At 51.9% G+C, this 20,078-nt stretch overlaps 41 non-coding genes across 41 annotated transcripts; 33 read left to right on the top strand and 8 right to left on the bottom strand.

The window, feature by feature from the left end:
* Positions 1-625: 625 nt before the first annotated feature.
* Positions 626-698, top strand: Trnam-cau. Its single transcript has one exon. It is a non-coding gene; the product is annotated as a tRNA-Met (tRNA).
* A 308-nt stretch (positions 699-1,006) lies between these two features.
* Trnae-uuc lies at positions 1,007-1,078 on the top strand. Its single transcript has one exon. It is a non-coding gene; the product is annotated as a tRNA-Glu (tRNA).
* A 296-nt stretch (positions 1,079-1,374) lies between these two features.
* Positions 1,375-1,447, top strand: Trnak-uuu. The gene has a single exon. It is a non-coding gene; the product is annotated as a tRNA-Lys (tRNA).
* Positions 1,448-1,586: 139 nt separating this feature from the next.
* On the top strand, positions 1,587-1,668 carry Trnas-aga. Its single transcript has one exon. It is a non-coding gene; the product is annotated as a tRNA-Ser (tRNA).
* A 265-nt stretch (positions 1,669-1,933) lies between these two features.
* On the bottom strand, positions 1,934-2,005 carry Trnag-ucc. The gene has a single exon. It is a non-coding gene; the product is annotated as a tRNA-Gly (tRNA).
* A 991-nt stretch (positions 2,006-2,996) lies between these two features.
* Positions 2,997-3,069, top strand: Trnam-cau. The gene has a single exon. It is a non-coding gene; the product is annotated as a tRNA-Met (tRNA).
* Positions 3,070-3,377: 308 nt separating this feature from the next.
* Trnae-uuc lies at positions 3,378-3,449 on the top strand. The gene has a single exon. It is a non-coding gene; the product is annotated as a tRNA-Glu (tRNA).
* Positions 3,450-3,745: 296 nt separating this feature from the next.
* Positions 3,746-3,818, top strand: Trnak-uuu. Its single transcript has one exon. It is a non-coding gene; the product is annotated as a tRNA-Lys (tRNA).
* Positions 3,819-3,957: 139 nt separating this feature from the next.
* Trnas-aga lies at positions 3,958-4,039 on the top strand. The gene has a single exon. It is a non-coding gene; the product is annotated as a tRNA-Ser (tRNA).
* Positions 4,040-4,304: 265 nt separating this feature from the next.
* Trnag-ucc lies at positions 4,305-4,376 on the bottom strand. The gene has a single exon. It is a non-coding gene; the product is annotated as a tRNA-Gly (tRNA).
* Positions 4,377-5,365: 989 nt separating this feature from the next.
* Trnam-cau lies at positions 5,366-5,438 on the top strand. The gene has a single exon. It is a non-coding gene; the product is annotated as a tRNA-Met (tRNA).
* A 308-nt stretch (positions 5,439-5,746) lies between these two features.
* Trnae-uuc lies at positions 5,747-5,818 on the top strand. Its single transcript has one exon. It is a non-coding gene; the product is annotated as a tRNA-Glu (tRNA).
* A 296-nt stretch (positions 5,819-6,114) lies between these two features.
* Trnak-uuu lies at positions 6,115-6,187 on the top strand. The gene has a single exon. It is a non-coding gene; the product is annotated as a tRNA-Lys (tRNA).
* A 139-nt stretch (positions 6,188-6,326) lies between these two features.
* Trnas-aga lies at positions 6,327-6,408 on the top strand. The gene has a single exon. It is a non-coding gene; the product is annotated as a tRNA-Ser (tRNA).
* A 577-nt stretch (positions 6,409-6,985) lies between these two features.
* On the bottom strand, positions 6,986-7,057 carry Trnag-ucc. Its single transcript has one exon. It is a non-coding gene; the product is annotated as a tRNA-Gly (tRNA).
* Positions 7,058-8,044: 987 nt separating this feature from the next.
* Trnam-cau lies at positions 8,045-8,117 on the top strand. Its single transcript has one exon. It is a non-coding gene; the product is annotated as a tRNA-Met (tRNA).
* A 308-nt stretch (positions 8,118-8,425) lies between these two features.
* Positions 8,426-8,497, top strand: Trnae-uuc. The gene has a single exon. It is a non-coding gene; the product is annotated as a tRNA-Glu (tRNA).
* Positions 8,498-8,793: 296 nt separating this feature from the next.
* Positions 8,794-8,866, top strand: Trnak-uuu. Its single transcript has one exon. It is a non-coding gene; the product is annotated as a tRNA-Lys (tRNA).
* A 139-nt stretch (positions 8,867-9,005) lies between these two features.
* On the top strand, positions 9,006-9,087 carry Trnas-aga. Its single transcript has one exon. It is a non-coding gene; the product is annotated as a tRNA-Ser (tRNA).
* Positions 9,088-9,353: 266 nt separating this feature from the next.
* On the bottom strand, positions 9,354-9,425 carry Trnag-ucc. The gene has a single exon. It is a non-coding gene; the product is annotated as a tRNA-Gly (tRNA).
* Positions 9,426-10,419: 994 nt separating this feature from the next.
* Trnam-cau lies at positions 10,420-10,492 on the top strand. Its single transcript has one exon. It is a non-coding gene; the product is annotated as a tRNA-Met (tRNA).
* Positions 10,493-10,800: 308 nt separating this feature from the next.
* Positions 10,801-10,872, top strand: Trnae-uuc. Its single transcript has one exon. It is a non-coding gene; the product is annotated as a tRNA-Glu (tRNA).
* Positions 10,873-11,168: 296 nt separating this feature from the next.
* Positions 11,169-11,241, top strand: Trnak-uuu. Its single transcript has one exon. It is a non-coding gene; the product is annotated as a tRNA-Lys (tRNA).
* Positions 11,242-11,380: 139 nt separating this feature from the next.
* Trnas-aga lies at positions 11,381-11,462 on the top strand. The gene has a single exon. It is a non-coding gene; the product is annotated as a tRNA-Ser (tRNA).
* A 266-nt stretch (positions 11,463-11,728) lies between these two features.
* Positions 11,729-11,800, bottom strand: Trnag-ucc. The gene has a single exon. It is a non-coding gene; the product is annotated as a tRNA-Gly (tRNA).
* Positions 11,801-12,795: 995 nt separating this feature from the next.
* On the top strand, positions 12,796-12,868 carry Trnam-cau. The gene has a single exon. It is a non-coding gene; the product is annotated as a tRNA-Met (tRNA).
* A 308-nt stretch (positions 12,869-13,176) lies between these two features.
* On the top strand, positions 13,177-13,248 carry Trnae-uuc. The gene has a single exon. It is a non-coding gene; the product is annotated as a tRNA-Glu (tRNA).
* Positions 13,249-13,544: 296 nt separating this feature from the next.
* On the top strand, positions 13,545-13,617 carry Trnak-uuu. The gene has a single exon. It is a non-coding gene; the product is annotated as a tRNA-Lys (tRNA).
* A 139-nt stretch (positions 13,618-13,756) lies between these two features.
* Positions 13,757-13,838, top strand: Trnas-aga. The gene has a single exon. It is a non-coding gene; the product is annotated as a tRNA-Ser (tRNA).
* A 265-nt stretch (positions 13,839-14,103) lies between these two features.
* On the bottom strand, positions 14,104-14,175 carry Trnag-ucc. Its single transcript has one exon. It is a non-coding gene; the product is annotated as a tRNA-Gly (tRNA).
* Positions 14,176-15,164: 989 nt separating this feature from the next.
* On the top strand, positions 15,165-15,237 carry Trnam-cau. Its single transcript has one exon. It is a non-coding gene; the product is annotated as a tRNA-Met (tRNA).
* A 308-nt stretch (positions 15,238-15,545) lies between these two features.
* Positions 15,546-15,617, top strand: Trnae-uuc. Its single transcript has one exon. It is a non-coding gene; the product is annotated as a tRNA-Glu (tRNA).
* Positions 15,618-15,913: 296 nt separating this feature from the next.
* Trnak-uuu lies at positions 15,914-15,986 on the top strand. Its single transcript has one exon. It is a non-coding gene; the product is annotated as a tRNA-Lys (tRNA).
* Positions 15,987-16,125: 139 nt separating this feature from the next.
* Trnas-aga lies at positions 16,126-16,207 on the top strand. The gene has a single exon. It is a non-coding gene; the product is annotated as a tRNA-Ser (tRNA).
* A 266-nt stretch (positions 16,208-16,473) lies between these two features.
* Positions 16,474-16,545, bottom strand: Trnag-ucc. Its single transcript has one exon. It is a non-coding gene; the product is annotated as a tRNA-Gly (tRNA).
* Positions 16,546-17,534: 989 nt separating this feature from the next.
* Trnam-cau lies at positions 17,535-17,607 on the top strand. Its single transcript has one exon. It is a non-coding gene; the product is annotated as a tRNA-Met (tRNA).
* A 308-nt stretch (positions 17,608-17,915) lies between these two features.
* Trnae-uuc lies at positions 17,916-17,987 on the top strand. Its single transcript has one exon. It is a non-coding gene; the product is annotated as a tRNA-Glu (tRNA).
* A 296-nt stretch (positions 17,988-18,283) lies between these two features.
* On the top strand, positions 18,284-18,356 carry Trnak-uuu. Its single transcript has one exon. It is a non-coding gene; the product is annotated as a tRNA-Lys (tRNA).
* Positions 18,357-18,495: 139 nt separating this feature from the next.
* On the top strand, positions 18,496-18,577 carry Trnas-aga. Its single transcript has one exon. It is a non-coding gene; the product is annotated as a tRNA-Ser (tRNA).
* A 265-nt stretch (positions 18,578-18,842) lies between these two features.
* On the bottom strand, positions 18,843-18,914 carry Trnag-ucc. The gene has a single exon. It is a non-coding gene; the product is annotated as a tRNA-Gly (tRNA).
* Positions 18,915-19,903: 989 nt separating this feature from the next.
* Positions 19,904-19,976, top strand: Trnam-cau. The gene has a single exon. It is a non-coding gene; the product is annotated as a tRNA-Met (tRNA).
* The last annotated feature ends 102 nt before the right edge of the window (positions 19,977-20,078 follow it).

Genomic DNA, 20,078 nt, shown 5'->3' with positions numbered 1-20,078 from the left:
GCAGTAGGCAGCGCGTAAGTCTCATAATCTTAAGGCTTGCCGGCACGATAGCTCAGCGTGTTCGGTCTGAGAGTTATCTGCCCTCTGTAATAGAACACCGAGTCAACGATGAACTTGAACGGGCGCCATCGGACGTCCGCCCCTAACAAATGCAACGAAAGAAATGGGAACAAAAAAAAAAAAAAAAAAAATTGGTGAATGCTCGCTTAGCATGCGGACGGCTCGGGTTCGATTCCCGGCCGATGCATCGTTCTGCTGTTCTCGCTATAATGCTGCCGCGCCGATTCCTCGCCTGAGCTGCGTCAGCCTCAGGAATGTATAGCAGGATTCGCTGTGAGAAGAACCATACACGCAGCACGCAATAGACCGTACTTGAACGGTCGCGTGCTATTTCTGAACTCTGACGTCGGCCTGGCCCAACAGGCCGCTGTGTTCAGGTGCCGCAAGGGCGATGTACTGTAACCTCGGGCAGTGCTGCGTTCCGTTGAAAAAGCTTGCGGCAGCAGTTTAATCTAGCAAGTAGGGAAAGCACGTGTAGCAACACAACAGATTCTTGAGAAAGCGCAAACTGTCTATCTCTAATATGAGAGACTTACCAAGTATCCTGTAACGTTACTTGCAACGTGCCTCGGTAGCGCAGTAGGTAGCGCGTAAGTCTCATAATCTTAAGGTCGTGAGTTCGATCCTCACCCGGGGCATTTAATTTGCTGTACATCATGGCTGAATTAACGGCGTTGCTGTTGCTAGGGAACGAACTTAATTGTCGTTCGTTATCCACAAGGAGTCTACGCCTCAGCGTCAATATGTTTATTTCCAATTATGACAACGTACAACTTTGATCTTTCTCTTCCCTTGTTAGGAGTAAAATAATGAATAGTCAATTTCGAGCTGTGCGCCATGCCAGTCTGTAGGCGCAAATATGCTCGCAAACGGAGAACTGCACTGAGTCCAGATTCAGCACGAAATACGAGAGGAGACGGAGAAAACGTCACGCTTATCGAACAAATCCGGTGTGGTCTAGTGGCTAGGATACCTGGCTTTCACCCAGGAGGCCCGGGTTCGATTCCCGGTACCGGAACGGAAGTTTTTGCGCACACAACGCTCCATGTTTTGGCCTTCGAACTGTCGTTTGTCGCCCACCTTCCGAAGCTTCGACCGAACGTAATCGGGAAAAACAGGCACGTGATGCAACTACTGTCGGCACCGGAATAAAGGGAGAAGAGGCACTGGTCCGCTGTTGGGCTGCTACCAGCGTCAGTGGGAAGTCGGTGAAGTCGCCAGTTGCGCCAGAAGCCAGAAATTACCGTAGTACGCCTACACACGCGTTCCAGTTATTTACATTGCTTGCAGCCGCTCCATCCACAACGAGCGTGAGCCCGGATAGCTCAGTCGGTAGAGCATTAGGCTTTTAACCTAAGGGTCCAGGGTTCAAGTCCCTGTCCGGGCGAAGATTTTTAACGTTTCCGTAATGGCTCGTCTCGTAGCGACGGTAGCCCTGCCGTAATCAGTGCACGGAGTTCGTTTCCTGTCAACATTCTGCGCAGACCGGTTGGGTTTTTCACGATTCCAGGGAAATTCCGTTACGAGCAGTCGTGGCCGAGTGGTTAAGGCGTCTGACTAGAAATCAGATTCCCTCTGGGAGCGTAGGTTCGAGTCCTACCGACTGCGTCGGTTTTTTCTTTTTTTGTTTAAGAACAACGAGCAGAAAATTTCGCAGATTGCCTGTCGTTTTGGTACCTCTCCACACCTCGCCTCTCACAGCCGTTTATAGTGCCTGTCCTTTTGATAAGGGCGAATTCCAAGCGTCAGCTTTCGCGTCAGCCGAGCAAAGTCGGGACATACTACAGGATGGCCTGCGTGGAGCTACGACAAAAAAAAACCTTCATTTAACAGCACGCGGCTCACATACTCATACGAAAAAACTAGCGCCACTTGCGGTGGCCGGGAATCGAACCCGGATCAACTGCTTGGAAGGCAACTATGCTCACCATTACACCACCACCGCACAGCCGCTGCTCGCAACGCCCCGCTGTGTCGGCTTCCTGCCCGCCAGCAGCGGCCCACGGTGATAGTAGCTGCAGGCGCTTTACGAGGTAGGAGGGTGCATCCACACGCATTCGGGTAGCGCCTCCACGCACGCTGCGTCTTTGGACAAGACTAGTCGCCGCGGCCGCAAGGTTACTCACACGATAGAGATGAGCATTCGTTTTAAGGCAGTGTAGTGGAGCACTCCGCGTGTGTAGCACTTTTTTCGGTTGTATCCGACGTCGCTGGGTGGCAATCCCACTTTCCCCTGCAGAAAAGTGCTCGGGAAGCACGGGCAGCTTGTCGAGCATCGGTGGTTCAATGGCATGTGCCTCAGTAGTGCAGTAGGCAGCGCGTAAGTCTCATAATCTTAAGGCTTGCCGGCACGATAGCTCAGCGTGTTCGGTCTGAGAGTTATCTGCCCTCTGTAATAGAACACCGAGTCAACGATGAACTTGAACGGGCGCCATCGGACGTCCGCCCCTAACAAATGCAACGAAAGAAATGGGAACAAAAAAAAAAAAAAAAAAAAAAAAATTGGTGAATGCTCGCTTAGCATGCGGACGGCTCGGGTTCGATTCCCGGCCGATGCATCGTTCTGCTGTTCTCGCTATAATGCTGCCGCGCCGATTCCTCGCCTGAGCTGCGTCAGCCTCAGGAATGTATAGCAGGATTCGCTGTGAGAAGAACCATACACGCAGCACGCAATAGACCGTACTTGAACGGTCGCGTGCTATTTCTGAACTCTGACGTCGGCCTGGCCCAACAGGCCGCTGTGTTCAGGTGCCGCAAGGGCGATGTACTGTAACCTCGGGCAGTGCTGCGTTCCGTTGAAAAAGCTTGCGGCAGCAGTTTAATCTAGCAAGTAGGGAAAGCACGTGTAGCAACACAACAGATTCTTGAGAAAGCGCAAACTGTCTATCTCTAATATGAGAGACTTACCAAGTATCCTGTAACGTTACTTGCAACGTGCCTCGGTAGCGCAGTAGGTAGCGCGTAAGTCTCATAATCTTAAGGTCGTGAGTTCGATCCTCACCCGGGGCATTTAATTTGCTGTACATCATGGCTGAATTAACGGCGTTGCTGTTGCTAGGGAACGAACTTAATTGTCGTTCGTTATCCACAAGGAGTCTACGCCTCAGCGTCAATATGTTTATTTCCAATTATGACAACGTACAACTTTGATCTTTCTCTTCCCTTGTTAGGAGTAAAATAATGAATAGTCAATTTCGAGCTGTGCGCCATGCCAGTCTGTAGGCGCAAATATGCTCGCAAACGGAGAACTGCACTGAGTCCAGATTCAGCACGAAATACGAGAGGAGACGGAGAAAACCTCACGCTTATCGAACAAATCCGGTGTGGTCTAGTGGCTAGGATACCTGGCTTTCACCCAGGAGGCCCGGGTTCGATTCCCGGTACCGGAACGGAAGTTTTTGCGCACACAACGCTCCATGTTTTGGCCTTCGAACTGTCGTTTGTCGCCCACCTTCCGAAGCTTCGACCGAACGTAATCGGGGAAAACAGGCACGTGATGCAACTACTGTCGGCACCGGAATAAAGGGAGAAGAGGCACTGGTCCGCTGTTGGGCTGCTACCAGCGTCAGTGGGAAGTCGGTGAAGTCGCCAGTTGCGCCAGAAGCCAGAAATTACCGTAGTACGCCTACACACGCGTTCCAGTTATTTACATTGCTTGCAGCCGCTCCATCCACAACGAGCGTGAGCCCGGATAGCTCAGTCGGTAGAGCATTAGGCTTTTAACCTAAGGGTCCAGGGTTCAAGTCCCTGTCCGGGCGAAGATTTTTAACGTTTCCGTAATGGCTCGTCTCGTAGCGACGGTAGCCCTGCCGTAATCAGTGCACGGAGTTCGTTTCCTGTCAACATTCTGCGCAGACCGGTTGGGTTTTTCACGATTCCAGGGAAATTCCGTTACGAGCAGTCGTGGCCGAGTGGTTAAGGCGTCTGACTAGAAATCAGATTCCCTCTGGGAGCGTAGGTTCGAGTCCTACCGACTGCGTCGGTTTTTTCTTTTTTTGTTTAAGAACAACGAGCAGAAAATTTCGCAGATTGCCTGTCGTTTTGGTACCTCTCCACACCTCGCCTCTCACAGCCGTTTATAGTGCCTGTCCTTTTGATAAGGGCGAATTCCAAGCGTCAGCTTTCGCGTCAGCCGAGCAAAGTCGGGACATACTACAGGATGGCCTGCGTGGAGCTACGACAAAAAAAAACCTTCATTTAACAGCACGCGGCTCACATACTCATACGAAAAAACTAGCGCCACTTGCGGTGGCCGGGAATCGAACCCGGATCAACTGCTTGGAAGGCAACTATGCTCACCATTACACCACCACCGCACAGCCGCTGCTCGCAACGCCCCGCTGTGTCGGCTTCCTGCCCGCCAGCAGCGGCCCACGGTGATAGTAGCTGCAGGCGCTTTACGAGGTAGGAGGGTGCATCCACACGCATTCGGGTAGCGCCTCCACGCACGCTGCGTCTTTGGACAAGACTAGTCGCCGCGGCCGCAAGGTTACTCACACGATAGAGATGAGCATTCGTTTTAAGGCAGTGTAGTGGAGCACTCCGCGTGTGTAGCACTTTTTTCGGTTGTATCCGACGTCGCTGGGTGGCAATCCCACTTTCCCCTGCAGAAAAGTGCTCGGGAAGCACGGGCAGCTTGTCGAGCATCGGTGGTTCAATGGCATGTGCCTCAGTAGTGCAGTAGGCAGCGCGTAAGTCTCATAATCTTAAGGCTTGCCGGCACGATAGCTCAGCGTGTTCGGTCTGAGAGTTATCTGCCCTCTGTAATAGAACACCGAGTCAACGATGAACTTGAACGGGCGCCATCGGACGTCCGCCCCTAACAAATGCAACGAAAGAAATGGGAACAAAAAAAAAAAAAAAAAAAAAAATTGGTGAATGCTCGCTTAGCATGCGGACGGCTCGGGTTCGATTCCCGGCCGATGCATCGTTCTGCTGTTCTCGCTATAATGCTGCCGCGCCGATTCCTCGCCTGAGCTGCGTCAGCCTCAGGAATGTATAGCAGGATTCGCTGTGAGAAGAACCATACACGCAGCACGCAATAGACCGTACTTGAACGGTCGCGTGCTATTTCTGAACTCTGACGTCGGCCTGGCCCAACAGGCCGCTGTGTTCAGGTGCCGCAAGGGCGATGTACTGTAACCTCGGGCAGTGCTGCGTTCCGTTGAAAAAGCTTGCGGCAGCAGTTTAATCTAGCAAGTAGGGAAAGCACGTGTAGCAACACAACAGATTCTTGAGAAAGCGCAAACTGTCTATCTCTAATATGAGAGACTTACCAAGTATCCTGTAACGTTACTTGCAACGTGCCTCGGTAGCGCAGTAGGTAGCGCGTAAGTCTCATAATCTTAAGGTCGTGAGTTCGATCCTCACCCGGGGCATTTAATTTGCTGTACATCATGGCTGAATTAACGGCGTTGCTGTTGCTAGGGAACGAACTTAATTGTCGTTCGTTATCCACAAGGAGTCTACGCCTCAGCGTCAATATGTTTATTTCCAATTATGACAACGTACAACTTTGATCTTTCTCTTCCCTTGTTAGGAGTAAAATAATGAATAGTCAATTTCGAGCTGTGCGCCATGCCAGTCTGTAGGCGCAAATATGCTCGCAAACGGAGAACTGCACTGAGTCCAGATTCAGCACGAAATACGAGAGGAGACGGAGAAAACGTCACGCTTATCGAACAAATCCGGTGTGGTCTAGTGGCTAGGATACCTGGCTTTCACCCAGGAGGCCCGGGTTCGATTCCCGGTACCGGAACGGAAGTTTTTGCGCACACAACGCTCCATGTTTTGGCCTTCGAACTGTCGTTTGTCGCCCACCTTCCGAAGCTTCGACCGAACGTAATCGGGAAAAACAGGCACGTGATGCAACTACTGTCGGCACCGGAATAAAGGGAGAAGAGGCACTGGTCCGCTGTTGGGCTGCTACCAGCGTCAGTGGGAAGTCGGTGAAGTCGCCAGTTGCGCCAGAAGCCAGAAATTACCGTAGTACGCCTACACACGCGTTCCAGTTATTTACATTGCTTGCAGCCGCTCCATCCACAACGAGCGTGAGCCCGGATAGCTCAGTCGGTAGAGCATTAGGCTTTTAACCTAAGGGTCCAGGGTTCAAGTCCCTGTCCGGGCGAAGATTTTTAACGTTTCCGTAATGGCTCGTCTCGTAGCGACGGTAGCCCTGCCGTAATCAGTGCACGGAGTTCGTTTCCTGTCAACATTCTGCGCAGACCGGTTGGGTTTTTCACGATTCCAGGGAAATTCCGTTACGAGCAGTCGTGGCCGAGTGGTTAAGGCGTCTGACTAGAAATCAGATTCCCTCTGGGAGCGTAGGTTCGAGTCCTACCGACTGCGTCGGTTTTTTCTTTTTTTGTTTAAGAACAACGAGCAGAAAATTTCGCAGATTGCCTGTCGTTTTGGTACCTCTCCACACCTCGCCTCTCACAGCCGTTTATAGTGCCTGTCCTTTTGATAAGGGCGAATTCCAAGCGTCAGCTTTCCTGCATCATCCACCCCTGCCCTGGCGTACGGGACTACAAGTCCCACCGCCACACCTTCACCTGCCCATGTTAGGCAAAATTCTTCTGCCTGATTCATGTAGTACTATCACCGTCAGAGGGTGGTACGGGACTACAAGTCCCACCGCCACACCTCCAAAGTGAATTGCAGTGACGGAGTCACTGCCCTGTGGAAATCTACTGCCTCACCAACACAGTTAGACCGCAATAGACCGGTGATGCTGTATTGTAACATATCACCCCGGACTACAAGTCCTATAAAAAAAAAAAAAAAAAAAAAAAACGTCAGCTTTCGCGTCAGCCGAGCAAAGTCGGGACATACTACAGGATGGCCTGCGTGGAGCTACGACAAAAAAAAACCTTCATTTAACAGCACGCGGCTCACATACTCATACGAAAAAACTAGCGCCACTTGCGGTGGCCGGGAATCGAACCCGGATCAACTGCTTGGAAGGCAACTATGCTCACCATTACACCACCACCGCACAGCCGCTGCTCGCAACGCCCCGCTGTGTCGGCTTCCTGCCCGCTAGCAGCGGCCCACGGTGATAGTAGCTGCAGGCGCTTTACGAGGTAGGAGGGTGCATCCACACGCATTCGGGTAGCGCCTCCACGCACGCTGCGTCTTTGGACAAGACTAGTCGCCGCGGCCGCAAGGTTACTCACACGATAGAGATGAGCATTCGTTTTAAGGCAGTGTAGTGGAGCACTCCGCGTGTGTAGCACTTTTTTCGGTTGTATCCGACGTCGCTGGGTGGCAATCCCACTTTCCCCTGCAGAAAAGTGCTCGGGAAGCACGGGCAGCTTGTCGAGCATCGGTGGTTCAATGGCATGTGCCTCAGTAGTGCAGTAGGCAGCGCGTAAGTCTCATAATCTTAAGGCTTGTCGGCACGATAGCTCAGCGTGTTCGGTCTGAGAGTTATCTGCCCTCTGTAATAGAACACCGAGTCAACGATGAACTTGAACGGGCGCCATCGGACGTCCGCCCCTAACAAATGCAACGAAAGAAATGGGAACAAAAAAAAAAAAAAAAAAAAATTGGTGAATGCTCGCTTAGCATGCGGACGGCTCGGGTTCGATTCCCGGCCGATGCATCGTTCTGCTGTTCTCGCTATAATGCTGCCGCGCCGATTCCTCGCCTGAGCTGCGTCAGCCTCAGGAATGTATAGCAGGATTCGCTGTGAGAAGAACCATACACGCAGCACGCAATAGACCGTACTTGAACGGTCGCGTGCTATTTCTGAACTCTGACGTCGGCCTGGCCCAACAGGCCGCTGTGTTCAGGTGCCGCAAGGGCGATGTACTGTAACCTCGGGCAGTGCTGCGTTCCGTTGAAAAAGCTTGCGGCAGCAGTTTAATCTAGCAAGTAGGGAAAGCACGTGTAGCAACACAACAGATTCTTGAGAAAGCGCAAACTGTCTATCTCTAATATGAGAGACTTACCAAGTATCCTGTAACGTTACTTGCAACGTGCCTCGGTAGCGCAGTAGGTAGCGCGTAAGTCTCATAATCTTAAGGTCGTGAGTTCGATCCTCACCCGGGGCATTTAATTTGCTGTACATCATGGCTGAATTAACGGCGTTGCTGTTGCTAGGGAACGAACTTAATTGTCGTTCGTTATCCACAAGGAGTCTACGCCTCAGCGTCAATATGTTTATTTCCAATTATGACAACGTACAACTTTGATCTTTCTCTTCCCTTGTTAGGAGTAAAATAATGAATAGTCAATTTCGAGCTGTGCGCCATGCCAGTCTGTAGGCGCAAATATGCTCGCAAACGGAGAACTGCACTGAGTCCAGATTCAGCACGAAATACGAGAGGAGACGGAGAAAACCTCACGCTTATCGAACAAATCCGGTGTGGTCTAGTGGCTAGGATACCTGGCTTTCACCCAGGAGGCCCGGGTTCGATTCCCGGTACCGGAACGGAAGTTTTTGCGCACACAACGCTCCATGTTTTGGCCTTCGAACTGTCGTTTGTCGCCCACCTTCCGAAGCTTCGACCGAACGTAATCGGGAAAAACAGGCACGTGATGCAACTACTGTCGGCACCGGAATAAAGGGAGAAGAGGCACTGGTCCGCTGTTGGGCTGCTACCAGCGTCAGTGGGAAGTCGGTGAAGTCGCCAGTTGCGCCAGAAGCCAGAAATTACCGTAGTACGCCTACACACGCGTTCCAGTTATTTACATTGCTTGCAGCCGCTCCATCCACAACGAGCGTGAGCCCGGATAGCTCAGTCGGTAGAGCATTAGGCTTTTAACCTAAGGGTCCAGGGTTCAAGTCCCTGTCCGGGCGAAGATTTTTAACGTTTCCGTAATGGCTCGTCTCGTAGCGACGGTAGCCCTGCCGTAATCAGTGCACGGAGTTCGTTTCCTGTCAACATTCTGCGCAGACCGGTTGGGTTTTTCACGATTCCAGGGAAATTCCGTTACGAGCAGTCGTGGCCGAGTGGTTAAGGCGTCTGACTAGAAATCAGATTCCCTCTGGGAGCGTAGGTTCGAGTCCTACCGACTGCGTCGGTTTTTTCTTTTTTTGTTTAAGAACAACGAGCAGAAAATTTCGCAGATTGCCTGTCGTTTTGGTACCTCTCCACACCTCGCCTCTCACAGCCGTTTATAGTGCCTGTCCTTTTGATAAGGGCGAATTCCAAGCGTCAGCTTTCGCGTCAGCCGAGCAAAGTCGGGACATACTACAGGATGGCCTGCGTGGAGCTACGACAAAAAAAAAACCTTCATTTAACAGCACGCGGCTCACATACTCATACGAAAAAACTAGCGCCACTTGCGGTGGCCGGGAATCGAACCCGGATCAACTGCTTGGAAGGCAACTACGCTCACCATTACACCACCACCGCACAGCCGCTGCTCGCAACGCCCCGCTGTGTCGGCTTCCTGCCCGCCAGCAGCGGCCCACGGTGATAGTAGCTGCAGGCGCTTTACGAGGTAGGAGGGTGCATCCACACGCATTCGGGTAGCGCCTCCACGCACGCTGCGTCTTTGGACAAGACTAGTCGCCGCGGCCGCAAGGTTACTCACACGATAGAGATGAGCATTCGTTTTAAGGCAGTGTAGTGGAGCACTCCGCGTGTGTAGCACTTTTTTCGGTTGTATCCGACGTCGCTGGGTGGCAATCCCACTTTCCCCTGCAGAAAAGTGCTCGGGAAGCACGGGCAGCTTGTCGAGCATCGGTGGTTCAATGGCATGTGCCTCAGTAGTGCAGTAGGCAGCGCGTAAGTCTCATAATCTTAAGGCTTGTCGGCACGATAGCTCAGCGTGTTCGGTCTGAGAGTTATCTGCCCTCTGTAATAGAACACCGAGTCAACGATGAACTTGAACGGGCGCCATCGGACGTCCGCCCCTAACAAATGCAACGAAAGAAATGGGAACAAAAAAAAAAAAAAAAAAAAAAAAAAAATTGGTGAATGCTCGCTTAGCATGCGGACGGCTCGGGTTCGATTCCCGGCCGATGCATCGTTCTGCTGTTCTCGCTATAATGCTGCCGCGCCGATTCCTCGCCTGAGCTGCGTCAGCCTCAGGAATGTATAGCAGGATTCGCTGTGAGAAGAACCATACACGCAGCACGCAATAGACCGTACTTGAACGGTCGCGTGCTATTTCTGAACTCTGACGTCGGCCTGGCCCAACAGGCCGCTGTGTTCAGGTGCCGCAAGGGCGATGTACTGTAACCTCGGGCAGTGCTGCGTTCCGTTGAAAAAGCTTGCGGCAGCAGTTTAATCTAGCAAGTAGGGAAAGCACGTGTAGCAACACAACAGATTCTTGAGAAAGCGCAAACTGTCTATCTCTAATATGAGAGACTTACCAAGTATCCTGTAACGTTACTTGCAACGTGCCTCGGTAGCGCAGTAGGTAGCGCGTAAGTCTCATAATCTTAAGGTCGTGAGTTCGATCCTCACCCGGGGCATTTAATTTGCTGTACATCATGGCTGAATTAACGGCGTTGCTGTTGCTAGGGAACGAACTTAATTGTCGTTCGTTATCCACAAGGAGTCTACGCCTCAGCGTCAATATGTTTATTTCCAATTATGACAACGTACAACTTTGATCTTTCTCTTCCCTTGTTAGGAGTAAAATAATGAATAGTCAATTTCGAGCTGTGCGCCATGCCAGTCTGTAGGCGCAAATATGCTCGCAAACGGAGAACTGCACTGAGTCCAGATTCAGCACGAAATACGAGAGGAGACGGAGAAAACCTCACGCTTATCGAACAAATCCGGTGTGGTCTAGTGGCTAGGATACCTGGCTTTCACCCAGGAGGCCCGGGTTCGATTCCCGGTACCGGAACGGAAGTTTTTGCGCACACAACGCTCCATGTTTTGGCCTTCGAACTGTCGTTTGTCGCCCACCTTCCGAAGCTTCGACCGAACGTAATCGGGAAAAACAGGCACGTGATGCAACTACTGTCGGCACCGGAATAAAGGGAGAAGAGGCACTGGTCCGCTGTTGGGCTGCTACCAGCGTCAGTGGGAAGTCGGTGAAGTCGCCAGTTGCGCCAGAAGCCAGAAATTACCGTAGTACGCCTACACACGCGTTCCAGTTATTTACATTGCTTGCAGCCGCTCCATCCACAACGAGCGTGAGCCCGGATAGCTCAGTCGGTAGAGCATTAGGCTTTTAACCTAAGGGTCCAGGGTTCAAGTCCCTGTCCGGGCGAAGATTTTTAACGTTTCCGTAATGGCTCGTCTCGTAGCGACGGTAGCCCTGCCGTAATCAGTGCACGGAGTTCGTTTCCTGTCAACATTCTGCGCAGACCGGTTGGGTTTTTCACGATTCCAGGGAAATTCCGTTACGAGCAGTCGTGGCCGAGTGGTTAAGGCGTCTGACTAGAAATCAGATTCCCTCTGGGAGCGTAGGTTCGAGTCCTACCGACTGCGTCGGTTTTTTCTTTTTTTGTTTAAGAACAACGAGCAGAAAATTTCGCAGATTGCCTGTCGTTTTGGTACCTCTCCACACCTCGCCTCTCACAGCCGTTTATAGTGCCTGTCCTTTTGATAAGGGCGAATTCCAAGCGTCAGCTTTCGCGTCAGCCGAGCAAAGTCGGGACATACTACAGGATGGCCTGCGTGGAGCTACGACAAAAAAAAAACCTTCATTTAACAGCACGCGGCTCACATACTCATACGAAAAAACTAGCGCCACTTGCGGTGGCCGGGAATCGAACCCGGATCAACTGCTTGGAAGGCAACTACGCTCACCATTACACCACCACCGCACAGCCGCTGCTCGCAACGCCCCGCTGTGTCGGCTTCCTGCCCGCCAGCAGCGGCCCACGGTGATAGTAGCTGCAGGCGCTTTACGAGGTAGGAGGGTGCATCCACACGCATTCGGGTAGCGCCTCCACGCACGCTGCGTCTTTGGACAAGACTAGTCGCCGCGGCCGCAAGGTTACTCACACGATAGAGATGAGCATTCGTTTTAAGGCAGTGTAGTGGAGCACTCCGCGTGTGTAGCACTTTTTTCGGTTGTATCCGACGTCGCTGGGTGGCAATCCCACTTTCCCCTGCAGAAAAGTGCTCGGGAAGCACGGGCAGCTTGTCGAGCATCGGTGGTTCAATGGCATGTGCCTCAGTAGTGCAGTAGGCAGCGCGTAAGTCTCATAATCTTAAGGCTTGTCGGCACGATAGCTCAGCGTGTTCGGTCTGAGAGTTATCTGCCCTCTGTAATAGAACACCGAGTCAACGATGAACTTGAACGGGCGCCATCGGACGTCCGCCCCTAACAAATGCAACGAAAGAAATGGGAACAAAAAAAAAAAAAAAAAAAAAAAAAAAAATTGGTGAATGCTCGCTTAGCATGCGGACGGCTCGGGTTCGATTCCCGGCCGATGCATCGTTCTGCTGTTCTCGCTATAATGCTGCCGCGCCGATTCCTCGCCTGAGCTGCGTCAGCCTCAGGAATGTATAGCAGGATTCGCTGTGAGAAGAACCATACACGCAGCACGCAATAGACCGTACTTGAACGGTCGCGTGCTATTTCTGAACTCTGACGTCGGCCTGGCCCAACAGGCCGCTGTGTTCAGGTGCCGCAAGGGCGATGTACTGTAACCTCGGGCAGTGCTGCGTTCCGTTGAAAAAGCTTGCGGCAGCAGTTTAATCTAGCAAGTAGGGAAAGCACGTGTAGCAACACAACAGATTCTTGAGAAAGCGCAAACTGTCTATCTCTAATATGAGAGACTTACCAAGTATCCTGTAACGTTACTTGCAACGTGCCTCGGTAGCGCAGTAGGTAGCGCGTAAGTCTCATAATCTTAAGGTCGTGAGTTCGATCCTCACCCGGGGCATTTAATTTGCTGTACATCATGGCTGAATTAACGGCGTTGCTGTTGCTAGGGAACGAACTTAATTGTCGTTCGTTATCCACAAGGAGTCTACGCCTCAGCGTCAATATGTTTATTTCCAATTATGACAACGTACAACTTTGATCTTTCTCTTCCCTTGTTAGGAGTAAAATAATGAATAGTCAATTTCGAGCTGTGCGCCATGCCAGTCTGTAGGCGCAAATATGCTCGCAAACGGAGAACTGCACTGAGTCCAGATTCAGCACGAAATACGAGAGGAGACGGAGAAAACCTCACGCTTATCGAACAAATCCGGTGTGGTCTAGTGGCTAGGATACCTGGCTTTCACCCAGGAGGCCCGGGTTCGATTCCCGGTACCGGAACGGAAGTTTTTGCGCACACAACGCTCCATGTTTTGGCCTTCGAACTGTCGTTTGTCGCCCACCTTCCGAAGCTTCGACCGAACGTAATCGGGAAAAACAGGCACGTGATGCAACTACTGTCGGCACCGGAATAAAGGGAGAAGAGGCACTGGTCCGCTGTTGGGCTGCTACCAGCGTCAGTGGGAAGTCGGTGAAGTCGCCAGTTGCGCCAGAAGCCAGAAATTACCGTAGTACGCCTACACACGCGTTCCAGTTATTTACATTGCTTGCAGCCGCTCCATCCACAACGAGCGTGAGCCCGGATAGCTCAGTCGGTAGAGCATTAGGCTTTTAACCTAAGGGTCCAGGGTTCAAGTCCCTGTCCGGGCGAAGATTTTTAACGTTTCCGTAATGGCTCGTCTCGTAGCGACGGTAGCCCTGCCGTAATCAGTGCACGGAGTTCGTTTCCTGTCAACATTCTGCGCAGACCGGTTGGGTTTTTCACGATTCCAGGGAAATTCCGTTACGAGCAGTCGTGGCCGAGTGGTTAAGGCGTCTGACTAGAAATCAGATTCCCTCTGGGAGCGTAGGTTCGAGTCCTACCGACTGCGTCGGTTTTTTCTTTTTTTGTTTAAGAACAACGAGCAGAAAATTTCGCAGATTGCCTGTCGTTTTGGTACCTCTCCACACCTCGCCTCTCACAGCCGTTTATAGTGCCTGTCCTTTTGATAAGGGCGAATTCCAAGCGTCAGCTTTCGCGTCAGCCGAGCAAAGTCGGGACATACTACAGGATGGCCTGCGTGGAGCTACGACAAAAAAAAACCTTCATTTAACAGCACGCGGCTCACATACTCATACGAAAAAACTAGCGCCACTTGCGGTGGCCGGGAATCGAACCCGGATCAACTGCTTGGAAGGCAACTACGCTCACCATTACACCACCACCGCACAGCCGCTGCTCGCAACGCCCCGCTGTGTCGGCTTCCTGCCCGCCAGCAGCGGCCCACGGTGATAGTAGCTGCAGGCGCTTTACGAGGTAGGAGGGTGCATCCACACGCATTCGGGTAGCGCCTCCACGCACGCTGCGTCTTTGGACAAGACTAGTCGCCGCGGCCGCAAGGTTACTCACACGATAGAGATGAGCATTCGTTTTAAGGCAGTGTAGTGGAGCACTCCGCGTGTGTAGCACTTTTTTCGGTTGTATCCGACGTCGCTGGGTGGCAATCCCACTTTCCCCTGCAGAAAAGTGCTCGGGAAGCACGGGCAGCTTGTCGAGCATCGGTGGTTCAATGGCATGTGCCTCAGTAGTGCAGTAGGCAGCGCGTAAGTCTCATAATCTTAAGGCTTGTCGGCACGATAGCTCAGCGTGTTCGGTCTGAGAGTTATCTGCCCTCTGTAATAGAACACCGAGTCAACGATGAACTTGAACGGGCGCCATCGGACGTCCGCCCCTAACAAATGCAACGAAAGAAATGGGAACAAAAAAAAAAAAAAAAAAAAAAATTGGTGAATGCTCGCTTAGCATGCGGACGGCTCGGGTTCGATTCCCGGCCGATGCATCGTTCTGCTGTTCTCGCTATAATGCTGCCGCGCCGATTCCTCGCCTGAGCTGCGTCAGCCTCAGGAATGTATAGCAGGATTCGCTGTGAGAAGAACCATACACGCAGCACGCAATAGACCGTACTTGAACGGTCGCGTGCTATTTCTGAACTCTGACGTCGGCCTGGCCCAACAGGCCGCTGTGTTCAGGTGCCGCAAGGGCGATGTACTGTAACCTCGGGCAGTGCTGCGTTCCGTTGAAAAAGCTTGCGGCAGCAGTTTAATCTAGCAAGTAGGGAAAGCACGTGTAGCAACACAACAGATTCTTGAGAAAGCGCAAACTGTCTATCTCTAATATGAGAGACTTACCAAGTATCCTGTAACGTTACTTGCAACGTGCCTCGGTAGCGCAGTAGGTAGCGCGTAAGTCTCATAATCTTAAGGTCGTGAGTTCGATCCTCACCCGGGGCATTTAATTTGCTGTACATCATGGCTGAATTAACGGCGTTGCTGTTGCTAGGGAACGAACTTAATTGTCGTTCGTTATCCACAAGGAGTCTACGCCTCAGCGTCAATATGTTTATTTCCAATTATGACAACGTACAACTTTGATCTTTCTCTTCCCTTGTTAGGAGTAAAATAATGAATAGTCAATTTCGAGCTGTGCGCCATGCCAGTCTGTAGGCGCAAATATGCTCGCAAACGGAGAACTGCACTGAGTCCAGATTCAGCACGAAATACGAGAGGAGACGGAGAAAACCTCACGCTTATCGAACAAATCCGGTGTGGTCTAGTGGCTAGGATACCTGGCTTTCACCCAGGAGGCCCGGGTTCGATTCCCGGTACCGGAACGGAAGTTTTTGCGCACACAACGCTCCATGTTTTGGCCTTCGAACTGTCGTTTGTCGCCCACCTTCCGAAGCTTCGACCGAACGTAATCGGGAAAAACAGGCACGTGATGCAACTACTGTCGGCACCGGAATAAAGGGAGAAGAGGCACTGGTCCGCTGTTGGGCTGCTACCAGCGTCAGTGGGAAGTCGGTGAAGTCGCCAGTTGCGCCAGAAGCCAGAAATTACCGTAGTACGCCTACACACGCGTTCCAGTTATTTACATTGCTTGCAGCCGCTCCATCCACAACGAGCGTGAGCCCGGATAGCTCAGTCGGTAGAGCATTAGGCTTTTAACCTAAGGGTCCAGGGTTCAAGTCCCTGTCCGGGCGAAGATTTTTAACGTTTCCGTAATGGCTCGTCTCGTAGCGACGGTAGCCCTGCCGTAATCAGTGCACGGAGTTCGTTTCCTGTCAACATTCTGCGCAGACCGGTTGGGTTTTTCACGATTCCAGGGAAATTCCGTTACGAGCAGTCGTGGCCGAGTGGTTAAGGCGTCTGACTAGAAATCAGATTCCCTCTGGGAGCGTAGGTTCGAGTCCTACCGACTGCGTCGGTTTTTTCTTTTTTTGTTTAAGAACAACGAGCAGAAAATTTCGCAGATTGCCTGTCGTTTTGGTACCTCTCCACACCTCGCCTCTCACAGCCGTTTATAGTGCCTGTCCTTTTGATAAGGGCGAATTCCAAGCGTCAGCTTTCGCGTCAGCCGAGCAAAGTCGGGACATACTACAGGATGGCCTGCGTGGAGCTACGACAAAAAAAAAACCTTCATTTAACAGCACGCGGCTCACATACTCATACGAAAAAACTAGCGCCACTTGCGGTGGCCGGGAATCGAACCCGGATCAACTGCTTGGAAGGCAACTACGCTCACCATTACACCACCACCGCACAGCCGCTGCTCGCAACGCCCCGCTGTGTCGGCTTCCTGCCCGCCAGCAGCGGCCCACGGTGATAGTAGCTGCAGGCGCTTTACGAGGTAGGAGGGTGCATCCACACGCATTCGGGTAGCGCCTCCACGCACGCTGCGTCTTTGGACAAGACTAGTCGCCGCGGCCGCAAGGTTACTCACACGATAGAGATGAGCATTCGTTTTAAGGCAGTGTAGTGGAGCACTCCGCGTGTGTAGCACTTTTTTCGGTTGTATCCGACGTCGCTGGGTGGCAATCCCACTTTCCCCTGCAGAAAAGTGCTCGGGAAGCACGGGCAGCTTGTCGAGCATCGGTGGTTCAATGGCATGTGCCTCAGTAGTGCAGTAGGCAGCGCGTAAGTCTCATAATCTTAAGGCTTGTCGGCACGATAGCTCAGCGTGTTCGGTCTGAGAGTTATCTGCCCTCTGTAATAGAACACCGAGTCAACGATGAACTTGAACGGGCGCCATCGGACGTCCGCCCCTAACAAATGCAACGAAAGAAATGGGAACAAAAAAAAAAAAAAAAAAAAAAATTGGTGAATGCTCGCTTAGCATGCGGACGGCTCGGGTTCGATTCCCGGCCGATGCATCATTCTGCTGTTCTCGCTATAATGCTGCCGCGCCGATTCCTCGCCTGAGCTGCGTCAGCCTCAGGAATGTATAGCAGGATTCGCTGTGAGAAGAACCATACACGCAGCACGCAATAGACCGTACTTGAACGGTCGCGTGCTATTTCTGAACTCTGACGTCGGCCTGGCCCAACAGGCCGCTGTGTTCAGGTGCCGCAAGGGCGATGTACTGTAACCTCGGGCAGTGCTGCGTTCCGTTGAAAAAGCTTGCGGCAGCAGTTTAATCTAGCAAGTAGGGAAAGCACGTGTAGCAACACAACAGATTCTTGAGAAAGCGCAAACTGTCTATCTCTAATATGAGAGACTTACCAAGTATCCTGTAACGTTACTTGCAACGTGCCTCGGTAGCGCAGTAGGTAGCGCGTAAGTCTCATAATCTTAAGGTCGTGAGTTCGATCCTCACCCGGGGCATTTAATTTGCTGTACATCATGGCTGAATTAACGGCGTTGCTGTTGCTAGGGAACGAACTTAATTGTCGTTCGTTATCCACAAGGAGTCTACGCCTCAGCGTCAATATGTTTATTTCCAATTATGACAACGTACAACTTTGATCTTTCTCTTCCCTTGTTAGGAGTAAAATAATGAATAGTCAATTTCGAGCTGTGCGCCATGCCAGTCTGTAGGCGCAAATATGCTCGCAAACGGAGAACTGCACTGAGTCCAGATTCAGCACGAAATACGAGAGGAGACGGAGAAAACCTCACGCTTATCGAACAAATCCGGTGTGGTCTAGTGGCTAGGATACCTGGCTTTCACCCAGGAGGCCCGGGTTCGATTCCCGGTACCGGAACGGAAGTTTTTGCGCACACAACGCTCCATGTTTTGGCCTTCGAACTGTCGTTTGTCGCCCACCTTCCGAAGCTTCGACCGAACGTAATCGGGAAAAACAGGCACGTGATGCAACTACTGTCGGCACCGGAATAAAGGGAGAAGAGGCACTGGTCCGCTGTTGGGCTGCTACCAGCGTCAGTGGGAAGTCGGTGAAGTCGCCAGTTGCGCCAGAAGCCAGAAATTACCGTAGTACGCCTACACACGCGTTCCAGTTATTTACATTGCTTGCAGCCGCTCCATCCACAACGAGCGTGAGCCCGGATAGCTCAGTCGGTAGAGCATTAGGCTTTTAACCTAAGGGTCCAGGGTTCAAGTCCCTGTCCGGGCGAAGATTTTTAACGTTTCCGTAATGGCTCGTCTCGTAGCGACGGTAGCCCTGCCGTAATCAGTGCACGGAGTTCGTTTCCTGTCAACATTCTGCGCAGACCGGTTGGGTTTTTCACGATTCCAGGGAAATTCCGTTACGAGCAGTCGTGGCCGAGTGGTTAAGGCGTCTGACTAGAAATCAGATTCCCTCTGGGAGCGTAGGTTCGAGTCCTACCGACTGCGTCGGTTTTTTCTTTTTTTGTTTAAGAACAACGAGCAGAAAATTTCGCAGATTGCCTGTCGTTTTGGTACCTCTCCACACCTCGCCTCTCACAGCCGTTTATAGTGCCTGTCCTTTTGATAAGGGCGAATTCCAAGCGTCAGCTTTCGCGTCAGCCGAGCAAAGTCGGGACATACTACAGGATGGCCTGCGTGGAGCTACGACAAAAAAAAACCTTCATTTAACAGCACGCGGCTAACATACTCATACGAAAAAACTAGCGCCACTTGCGGTGGCCGGGAATCGAACCCGGATCAACTGCTTGGAAGGCAACTATGCTCACCATTACACCACCACCGCACAGCCGCTGCTCGCAACGCCCCGCTGTGTCGGCTTCCTGCCCGCCAGCAGCGGCCCACGGTGATAGTAGCTGCAGGCGCTTTACGAGGTAGGAGGGTGCATCCACACGCATTCGGGTAGCGCCTCCACGCACGCTGCGTCTTTGGACAAGACTAGTCGCCGCGGCCGCAAGGTTACTCACACGATAGAGATGAGCATTCGTTTTAAGGCAGTGTAGTGGAGCACTCCGCGTGTGTAGCACTTTTTTCGGTTGTATCCGACGTCGCTGGGTGGCAATCCCACTTTCCCCTGCAGAAAAGTGCTCGGGAAGCACGGGCAGCTTGTCGAGCATCGGTGGTTCAATGGCATGTGCCTCAGTAGTGCAGTAGGCAGCGCGTAAGTGTCATAATCTTAAGGCTTGCCGGCACGATAACTCAGCGTGTTCGGTCTGAGAGTTATCTGCCCTCTGTAATAGAACACCGAGTCAACGATGAACTTGAACGGGCGCCATCGGACGTCCGCCCCTAACAAATGCAACGAAAGAAATGGGAACAAAAAAAAAAAAAAAAAAAAAAATTGGTGAATGCTCGCTTAGCATGCGGACGGCTCGGGTTCGATTCCCGGCCGATGCATCGTTCTGCTGTTCTCGCTATAATGCTGCCGCGCCGATTCCTCGCCTGAGCTGCGTCAGCCTCAGGAATGTATAGCAGGATTCGCTGTGAGAAGAACCATACACGCAGCACGCAATAGACCGTACTTGAACGGTCGCGTGCTATTTCTGAACTCTGACGTCGGCCTGGCCCAACAGGCCGCTGTGTTCAGGTGCCGCAAGGGCGATGTACTGTAACCTCGGGCAGTGCTGCGTTCCGTTGAAAAAGCTTGCGGCAGCAGTTTAATCTAGCAAGTAGGGAAAGCACGTGTAGCAACACAACAGATTCTTGAGAAAGCGCAAACTGTCTATCTCTAATATGAGAGACTTACCAAGTATCCTGTAACGTTACTTGCAACGTGCCTCGGTAGCGCAGTAGGTAGCGCGTAAGTCTCATAATCTTAAGGTCGTGAGTTCGATCCTCACCCGGGGCATTTAATTTGCTGTACATCATGGCTGAATTAACGGCGTTGCTGTTGCTAGGGAACGAACTTAATTGTCGTTCGTTATCCACAAGGAGTCTACGCCTCAGCGTC

The sequence above is a fragment of the Schistocerca americana genome, chromosome 3 (genome assembly GCF_021461395.2).
Source record: "Schistocerca americana isolate TAMUIC-IGC-003095 chromosome 3, iqSchAmer2.1, whole genome shotgun sequence".
NCBI classification, from domain to species: Eukaryota; Metazoa; Arthropoda; class Insecta; order Orthoptera; family Acrididae; genus Schistocerca; species Schistocerca americana.
The sequence above is the reverse complement of the archived record's forward strand: the minus strand, read 5'-3'. Positions and strand labels throughout refer to the sequence as shown.